The sequence below is a fragment of the Saimiri boliviensis genome, chromosome 7 (assembly GCF_048565385.1).
Source record: "Saimiri boliviensis isolate mSaiBol1 chromosome 7, mSaiBol1.pri, whole genome shotgun sequence".
Taxonomy (NCBI): Eukaryota; Metazoa; Chordata; class Mammalia; order Primates; family Cebidae; genus Saimiri; species Saimiri boliviensis.
The window spans coordinates 62,552,287-62,560,688 of NC_133455.1; the positions used below are offsets into that span (position 1 = coordinate 62,552,287).

General features: G+C 37.9%; 1 protein-coding gene across 7 annotated transcripts in view; it reads right to left on the bottom strand.

Moving 5' to 3' along the window:
- The window catches only part of FRS2 (fibroblast growth factor receptor substrate 2), a 108,715-nt gene extending 100,319 nt beyond the window's left edge, over positions 1-8,396 (bottom strand). For 6 of the 7 annotated variants that reach the window (XM_003927783.4, XM_074402570.1, XM_074402573.1 and 3 more), the window contains exon 1: positions 8,247-8,396. The gene's annotated coding sequence lies outside the window, so the exon portion shown is untranslated. Of the gene's footprint in view, positions 1-7,809; positions 8,017-8,246 lie in introns of those variants that run through there. The other variant, XM_074402576.1, reaches the window with a different exon arrangement.
- Between the last annotated feature and the right edge of the window lie 6 nt (positions 8,397-8,402).

Consider the following 8,402-nt stretch of genomic DNA (forward strand, 5'->3'; position numbering starts at 1 on the left):
AGTTAAAAAGTTTTTTAATTCAATAAACTGGTTGAACACAGCTGAAGAGAGAAGTAGCTAACTTCAAGACAAGACACTGACTATCCAGAATACAATACACAAAGATAAAGAAATGGACAATATAAAAGACAGGTTAAGAGACACAGAGGTAGTGTAAAAAGATCTAACATACTTCAACTACAAATTCTAGACAGAAAATATGGACGACGAAATTTGAGGAAATGGCCAAAATTTCTCCAAAATTGTTGAAAGACATTAATCTTCAGATTCCAAAGCCTAGTTAATACCAGGCATGATAGATAAAAAGAAATCAACTTCCAAATATATAAAAATGCAAATGTAGATCACCAAGGACAAAGAAAAGTTTCTAAAACTAGCCATAAAGAAACAAAAAATTAACTATAAAGGACTGTCAATTACACTGTGGATTTCTCAACAACAATAAAAGCCAGAATGGAATGAAATAACATCTATAATGAACAAAGAGAAAAATAACTGCTAATCTAGAATATATATTGAGGAAAACCATTTTCAGGAATTAGACTAAGATAAAGGCATTTTCCAACACACCCTTCCTAGGGAAAATTCTAAAAGATATACTTCACACAAAGAAAAATGATTCCAGATCAGAGGTCTCAGATGCAAATGAGAATGATAAGCAAAGACATTTGTAAATTCAATGTACAGGCAAATCAAAGTAACAGTATTTAAAACCAAAGTATCTCATTTGTTGGAGGTCAGGGAGAACTAAAATAAAGGAAAACTACATAGAGTTTAACTTCCAAATTTCAAGACAGAGGGAAATGGAAGTGTAAAAAAAAAAAAGAAAAGAAAAAAAAGGCATTCATATAAAATGAAAAAGAAAAGCAAGGTAATGACTAACATAAAATTCAGATGGCAGTTACTTAAGGAGTATGTCAGAAAACACAAGTAGTGAGAAACATGAAGAAGCATCAAAGGTGCTGGCAGTGTTCTGTTTTTTAAAGTGGCTGGTGGTACATGGTGGTTCATTATATAATTTTTTACACACACACACACACACACACACACACACACACACACACACAAACGATGTATGCCTTTGCATGAATAAAGGTAAATTCTGAAAATCAATACAGAAGAAAAAAATTAAAAATCTATGGATCCTCCCCAAAAATCTAGAATACTTCACAAACACTGGTCTTCAAAATTAAAAACAATAAAATGATAAATTATTTCATTCAATAGATACTTACTGAGTGCCTAATTTGCCTAAAGGTGAGGTGAGAGGTGACATGAAGACATCTCATCTCTCTTCTCTCTCATTTTCCTAATCTTAAGGAGTTGCACTGTCTAATACAGTAGCCACTAGCTGCATGTGGCTATTCACATTTAAATTATTTAAAAGTAAACTCAATTAAAAATTCAGTTCTCCTATAACACTAGATCCATTTTGTAGCACAGCTACAAAACATTTTCATCATTTCAGAAAGTTCTATTAGATGGTACTACCGTATTTTACCATAATGCTAGAAATACATTGATCATTTAAAAATATTAAATAGAAAAAATATTTAACAGATTAAATCTCCCTTAAAAATCATTTTATTTCTATGAAACGACAGCTCCTTAGTATTTAAAACAGCTTGCTATTTATTAAAAATACATGGAAAGTATCAGAAATTGTTCAATATTTCCTATGTTCCAACAAAAACCATCAGACACAGGGTTTAAATATAAATAAATAAATGGGGTACTACTAAATAGTTAAGCACAGTACTACTAAACAGTGATACAAGCCATGACTTAGGGATATAAAAAGCCGCAGGAGTTGAACTCAACTCCACTCTCGCTTAGGAGCATCAATTTTAGTTGAGAGTATTCTAATATACTACCTATATGCATGTAAAATAGCAAAATGCAACATTTATATAAATTTAAAAACATAAAACCCTGTAGGCATAAAAAACTTCAATTTATAGCAGTCACACTTTGGGCTTCATTCTTAGCCTTCTGAGGGTACTATTCATCCGCATTTCTGCCATTGGGAGTACTTTAGGAGAAAAATTTAAGCACTGCTAAATGAATTAAACATTATTTTTTTATTTACTAACAATGATATACAACATAACTCTATAAAGCCATATCATCTTTAATATCTAAAGCAGCAAACCCACAGTTTTCTTTAAATTAAACAACAGTGGGGCCAAGCTATTTCCACTTAACCTGAACATTTTTCTTTAGGCATTCTAATGGAATTTAAGTATTTCTAAGGCATTCCCAACTTTTAAAATTACCCAACCAAAAACACTCAAAGGAAACAAATGTTAACCCTTAATTAATTTAACAGTTGCCTAGGCTAGGTTTGCCCCTTAGGTTCCCCACTCCCATGCCCCACCCGCCTGCCCACCCAAGTGAAACAGGGAGTCAATAAGCTTCTCATCTACACAACTGATACAATTTCAATAAGCACTTATGTTAATAATTGGCTTGTGTCCCCAGGAGGGCTTCTGTGGCTCCACTTACATAACCCATTACGCATAGTGCTGCACTATTCCTTCTCTAGAAAGCATTTTGAATACTGATATTTGTAGAAGGTTTACTTGCTATATTAACAAAAAGGCTTTTCTTGCTCTATCTTTCCTGCAGAAGAAGTGAAATGGAAAGCCAATTTCTGCTGCTTCACTATGTCAAAGGTGAGTTATTTATCTTGTTGGCTAATCAACAGAGTAATAATTTAAAGCAGCATCCTCAGGCAGCGCCCACAGTTCACCAGTTTTTTCCTGGGGCTCTGGTTGAGAAACAGTCTTAAACAAGTAATTTGGAGCCACTCAAGTGAACTCAACTGAAAACAGTCTGAACTGCTCCTTGAAATGTGTTTTAAGTATTGACTGTGAATCTTGACAAAATTAAATTCAATGGTGGTGAGAATCACAATACAGCATCTGTAGGGTAACGCAAGGGCACAATGTACCCCAAAGCTTCTTTAATATGCATAAATATGTGGATGAATAGTCTTCTCCAATCTCTCAGATTTTGTGTAAGCCAACAGTTTTGGATTTCACAGAACCATAATCTTTAAAAAGGCACATGGAGAAAGAGAGGGTGACCAGCACAGGGTTGCCACTTTCATTCTGCCAAGGACATTTAAAAAACAAAAACAAAAACTACCAATTAACCATCACCACTATTTCATAAAAGAACTAATATGTTCCCATAAAAAATGGTAAAAGATAATTTTAGAAAAAAATGTCAATAGATTTACCTTTATAGAAAGCTAACTACATTCTCCTTTCACTCAAAGGAAAACTCTGTCATGAACTGACACTACTTCACAGTCCAGCATTTTGGGAGCCACAAGTTTAAGTGACTAGCTCCCACTTAGAAAAGGAAAGCAATGTTAGGTAATAACCAAACCAAAATTAACCTATTCACAATAATGAGGAAATGTATGCTTGGAGAAGTTTAGGGACTCTACCAAGTTCAAATACCAAGGATTTTGACATGGGTCCATCTAATTCTAGAGTCAGAGGTCCTAGCCATTACCCTAAGATTCCTCTATATTAGAATATTCTTCCAATGGTGTAACAATCCACCCCCATCTAGTCACCTTTGTGACCAATGACAACCAAAGAATTTCCAAGACAGCTGGAGGGAGTGAGGGGTGTACTCCCTGGCCATCATTTAGACCAAAGCTAAATGGAACTCCTGACCTTTGCCTCATTAATACCAGGCGTACTGAAACTAAGCCAAACAGCCCAGACAAAGCACACACAAAACCCCCTGCCTCCAACAACACTGACGCAGGACTCTTTCGACATTCCCAAGTGCCTGTGATACAGTGGAAAACATATTCCTGAAAAACAAAAGGAATGTATTCTCAAGAAGGAAATAAACACTTCCATGGTAACTCAGTCTAAAAATAATAAACTTGCTCTCAAAAAGTTACAACTCTAAGCCTCATCCTGCAAACTATTAGAATCTTTTACACATTAATACTCAAGTTCCCCTATTTAAATACCTAAACAGAAAACCACATAAAATTCTGTAAATTTACAGTTCTTAAAGTTTCCAAAATAAAATATGTAACTTTCATGTGTTATTATATAATGGATAAGAGTACCTTATTCTATCCCTCTAATATAATCCAAACATTATAACGCAAACTACTCATGTTAATCAAAAGTACTTATTGTATAGAGTTGGAAGAAAAATATGTAATTAAATACCATTTTCTATAAAAAGCAACATCAATGGCCTTAATGAGACATAAATATTATCTTTGAATATTCAGAGGTTCTTGGTGTTGAAACCAAAATCAATGTCATACACATAAATAAGTGAAATACTGTATCAAAGATTTGCTTCCAACTCCTCACGTATCACTTGCCGAACAAATGTCCAAAAGAAACAACCTAACATAGCTTTTAAGTAACCAAATCTGACACTCTGGATGAAATGAGTCTGAAATAGTTTGTCCTCCCTGAATAGGGTAATGACAGCATAGTATTCTTGCTAGCAAGGGCAAGAAAACTCTTTTTCTCAATTGAATTTTTAATGATCAGATTCTACTCCATGTGAACCTGCAATATGAAGGGGCAATACACAGACTATCAAATTCTTTACCCACTGCATAAAATAATCCATTTAGTGTATTTCCTTCTGTTTTTTTAAAAAAAAATCCCATTTAAAATAGAAGTTTCTTTTTCTTTCCCCTCTACATTCTCCCTTGGCACTTTAATCTTCTTACACAGATTCAACTAGTACACCTATCTGTATTATTCACTAAACCCATGTTTAATATATGCCTAGTCCTGACCTCACTCCTGAATCACAAATCCACATTTTCAAAAGCCTTTGGGCATTTCCAGCATTTGGCAAGTATATAAAAAACTTAACAAATTCCAAACTGATTTCATTATGTATCTCCTTGCCCATATTTCTGGTAAGAGTACCACCATCAACATCACCAAGACTTATAAAGTGTAACCTTCACTTTCCATCTCCTCTAAATCTTCTCCAACAATCACCTCCTCCCCATCCACCTACTACATTGAGGTCCTGCAGAGCCTTTGCTCTAATTCCATTACCACTACCCTTGCCCAGTGCTTATACTATATCGAAAGTCAGCTTTCCACATTAAATCATTCTGCACACTACTCTATTAGACCTTAGCAACTTCTATTACTTCCCAAATGTCAAACTTCTTTCTTTCCCCAAATGTTGAACTTTTAAAAGCAGCACTTAAATATGCTCCACAATCCTGCCCCAAATTAAAATTCAAACTTCATCTCTAAATCCCAAAATGAACAGTATATTCTAGGTAATCTGGTCCACTAACTTTTCTCCAAGTACACAATGAACTTTCCCACCGCCACACTCCTGCTCACATCATTCTATTTGAAAGGCCTTCTTCACCAACCTACTCCCAATTCATAAATCTTTGTCTTAGAAAAGTCTTACTCTTTGTAACATTAAACTGAGCTTATCACTTTATTGGGAAGCAACAAAATGCAGCAGAAACACACAGGCTTTGGTACCAGATTGATTTGGATTCAAACTGGGGCTGTTACTTGCTAGCCATACAGCCCAGGCAAGTAACTTAACATATCTGAGCCTCAGTGTCCTCATTATTAAGATATATATTGCTGTGAAGCTAAGAAAATGTAAAAAGCCAATAGCATTGAGTCTGGTGTTCAATAAGTGCCCAATAAATAGCAGCTTCTGAGCTATCTCCACTAATTTCCATTACATAAGCTAAAAATGAACCCGTACAACTTACTCCAAACTGTAGCTCAAACCACCCATGTAGGTATTTACAAATGTTTCTTTATGCTGTAAATGTTTATGCAAATATATCCCCTTCTGGATTTCAAATTCCTAAAAACAAAAATTTAATCTTTATATCCTAAAATGCCTAGTATAGCGCATTTCAAGAAGCACTCAACTGACCCATCGCCAATGTTAAGTCTCAATTAAAAAACAATTTTAAGTATGCCTAAAGAACACAATTCAACTCTTCATGATTTCAGAAATTATTACCAAAATATGAATCTCATGTGTTATGGCTGTATCTTTATTTGCTCCTTACATAGTTGCTTAACATAGCTTGATGCATAGCAAATGCTCAATATTTGTTGAATTGACTTGAATAATATAAAATTACAACGCCTAAGTATCTGATGTTCCCCAATCACCTTTCTCTGCTCTTAAAATTCTTGAAATATTTCCCTTCAAAACACATTAACTACAATACCTGCAGATCAGTAACTACATCGAATTTAACTCTTTTTTTCAGATTCTCTCAATTCCAATCTTCCAATCTTATGCTCTAAATAATTAAGCACCTCACATGTTGAAGAATCTACAGTTTCTATCTACATTTAAAAGTTGTGCAAATAGGCTGGGCATGGTGGCCTACACCTGTAATCCCTGCACTTTGGAAGGCGAGGTGGAAGGATCACTTGAGACCAGGAGTTTAAGACCAGCCTGGGCAACACAGTGACACCTAGGCTCTACAAAAAATAAAAAAGTTAACCCAGTTGTAGTGGTTGGTGCCTGACGTCCTAGCTACTCAGGAGTCTGAGACAGAAGGCTTGCTTGAGCCCAGGAGTCGGAGGCTGCAGTGAGCTCTATTGGGATGGTGCCACTGTGCAGCAACCTGGGCAGCAAAATGAGGTCGTCTGGAAAAGAAGAAAAAAGAAAGGAAGAGGAAAGAATATAAACGGAAAAAGAAAAGCTGTGGAGCTAATCTCTCCACGGTTTTTTCCAAGGACTTTAAAAATCACCTGTCCTTTGCCTGTTGAAAATCAACAACCTTGACATGAATTTTCCTTTGCATAAGAAAGCTCACTGAACTTGTCACTTAGGTCTATTTTTCCTGATTCATGATACCACCTCCCCTTTCAGGGGTGGGAGGAAAGAGAATGACATAAGTACCCAAAAAAACTACAGTATAAATCCTAATCTTCACACAAGATGAGAGGTGCAGATAGTGTCAATGATTTCCAGAAGGTGATTTGTGTATACTTTATTTACGCTGCAAAAACAGTGGCCATCTGCTAAAAGCAATAATCTGCAGTAACTGCATTCCCTTATAAAAATAGTTTTAAAATCAGCATTTATTGTGGAAAACCCGTATTTCCTACGAACCTATCAGCAGTAGTTTATTACCTAAAATCTGTTCACCAAACCTACCTACATCACTTTTTTCTCTAGGAAATCCTCATTTTGTCCGAAGTAAACATTTCATGGAGTAAGTTTAAACAAACAAAACACTCTGCCCACCTTTGTGGAACTCTGCATTGCAGCAACAATTTTAACAGTGTAAGGACTCTCTCAAGAAAATCAACAATTTTTAGGAAAAATGACAGTTCTAAATATAAAACTACACGGGAAAGGATATAGTAATTGTCCAACTCTTTGCAATCAAGTCGTACAGCCTCTGAATGAACTCATCATACAACTGTGACATCGGATAGCCAAAGGAATTAACAGTGTACATTAGAGAACAGCAGAATAGCATCTTTTTTAAAAAATACCTTTACAAAAAAGGGGTGGATTTGTCTAAATTAATGATTTTCCTCAAGCAAGCTGTTTGTTCTTTTAAAGTTTACTTCAACAACAGCTTCAGTAAGCTTTCAAGCGAGTAAAGAGGATACAGAGCATGCTGGTGCCACCATGACCTACGGATCCTGAACCGGTTCCGAGCCTAGTCCAAATCGATCCCGGACCACCCTGAAGCAGATCTGGATGAAAAGCCCTGCAAAAGATCCCTGGCATTTAGAGGCAGCGCCCCACCCTGAAGTGAAAAGACGACACCCCTAGGACCTGGTTTAATTACTGAGCCCGGGACAGACTCAGAGGCGGCGAAAGTCGGGAACTGGAGCCCAAGATTGAGTCTGTTGTCCAGCTACTATCCCAGGCGGGACGCAGAAAACCAAACTGGGGAGCGCCGAGGTTTGGGAGAGCAACGCATGAGGGGGTCGGACGGACAGAGGCCCAGCCCATCCCCACTCTCGAGTCCCAACAGCAACAACAGCTCTGGGAACCCCCTCCCTGGCTCCGCCCCGCCCACCCCCGGGACCCACAGCCCGCTTCTTCCCGCCCAGCTGGCCCGAAGAAGTCCGCGACGGTCGACAACCCACTTCCCCGGACCCAGGCGGCCGAGCCCTCAGCCCGGATCTCGAAGCGGGCAGCGGGGGCACGAGAACGCCAGTCCTGACGCGGGCCCGCGGCCGTCCCACTCCTTTTGCCTGGCCACTCACCGTCTCCCAGGTGCTGAGAGGGAGCAGGGCGCAGGTCGGCGGGCCTGACCCCCGGACTCCGACCCGGCTGGAGCCCCTGCTTGGAGCGGATCGAGCCGCAGCCGCTGTGCCTACAAGGCCTCTCTCCGGCCCGAACCCTGGGAAAGCACTTCCGGG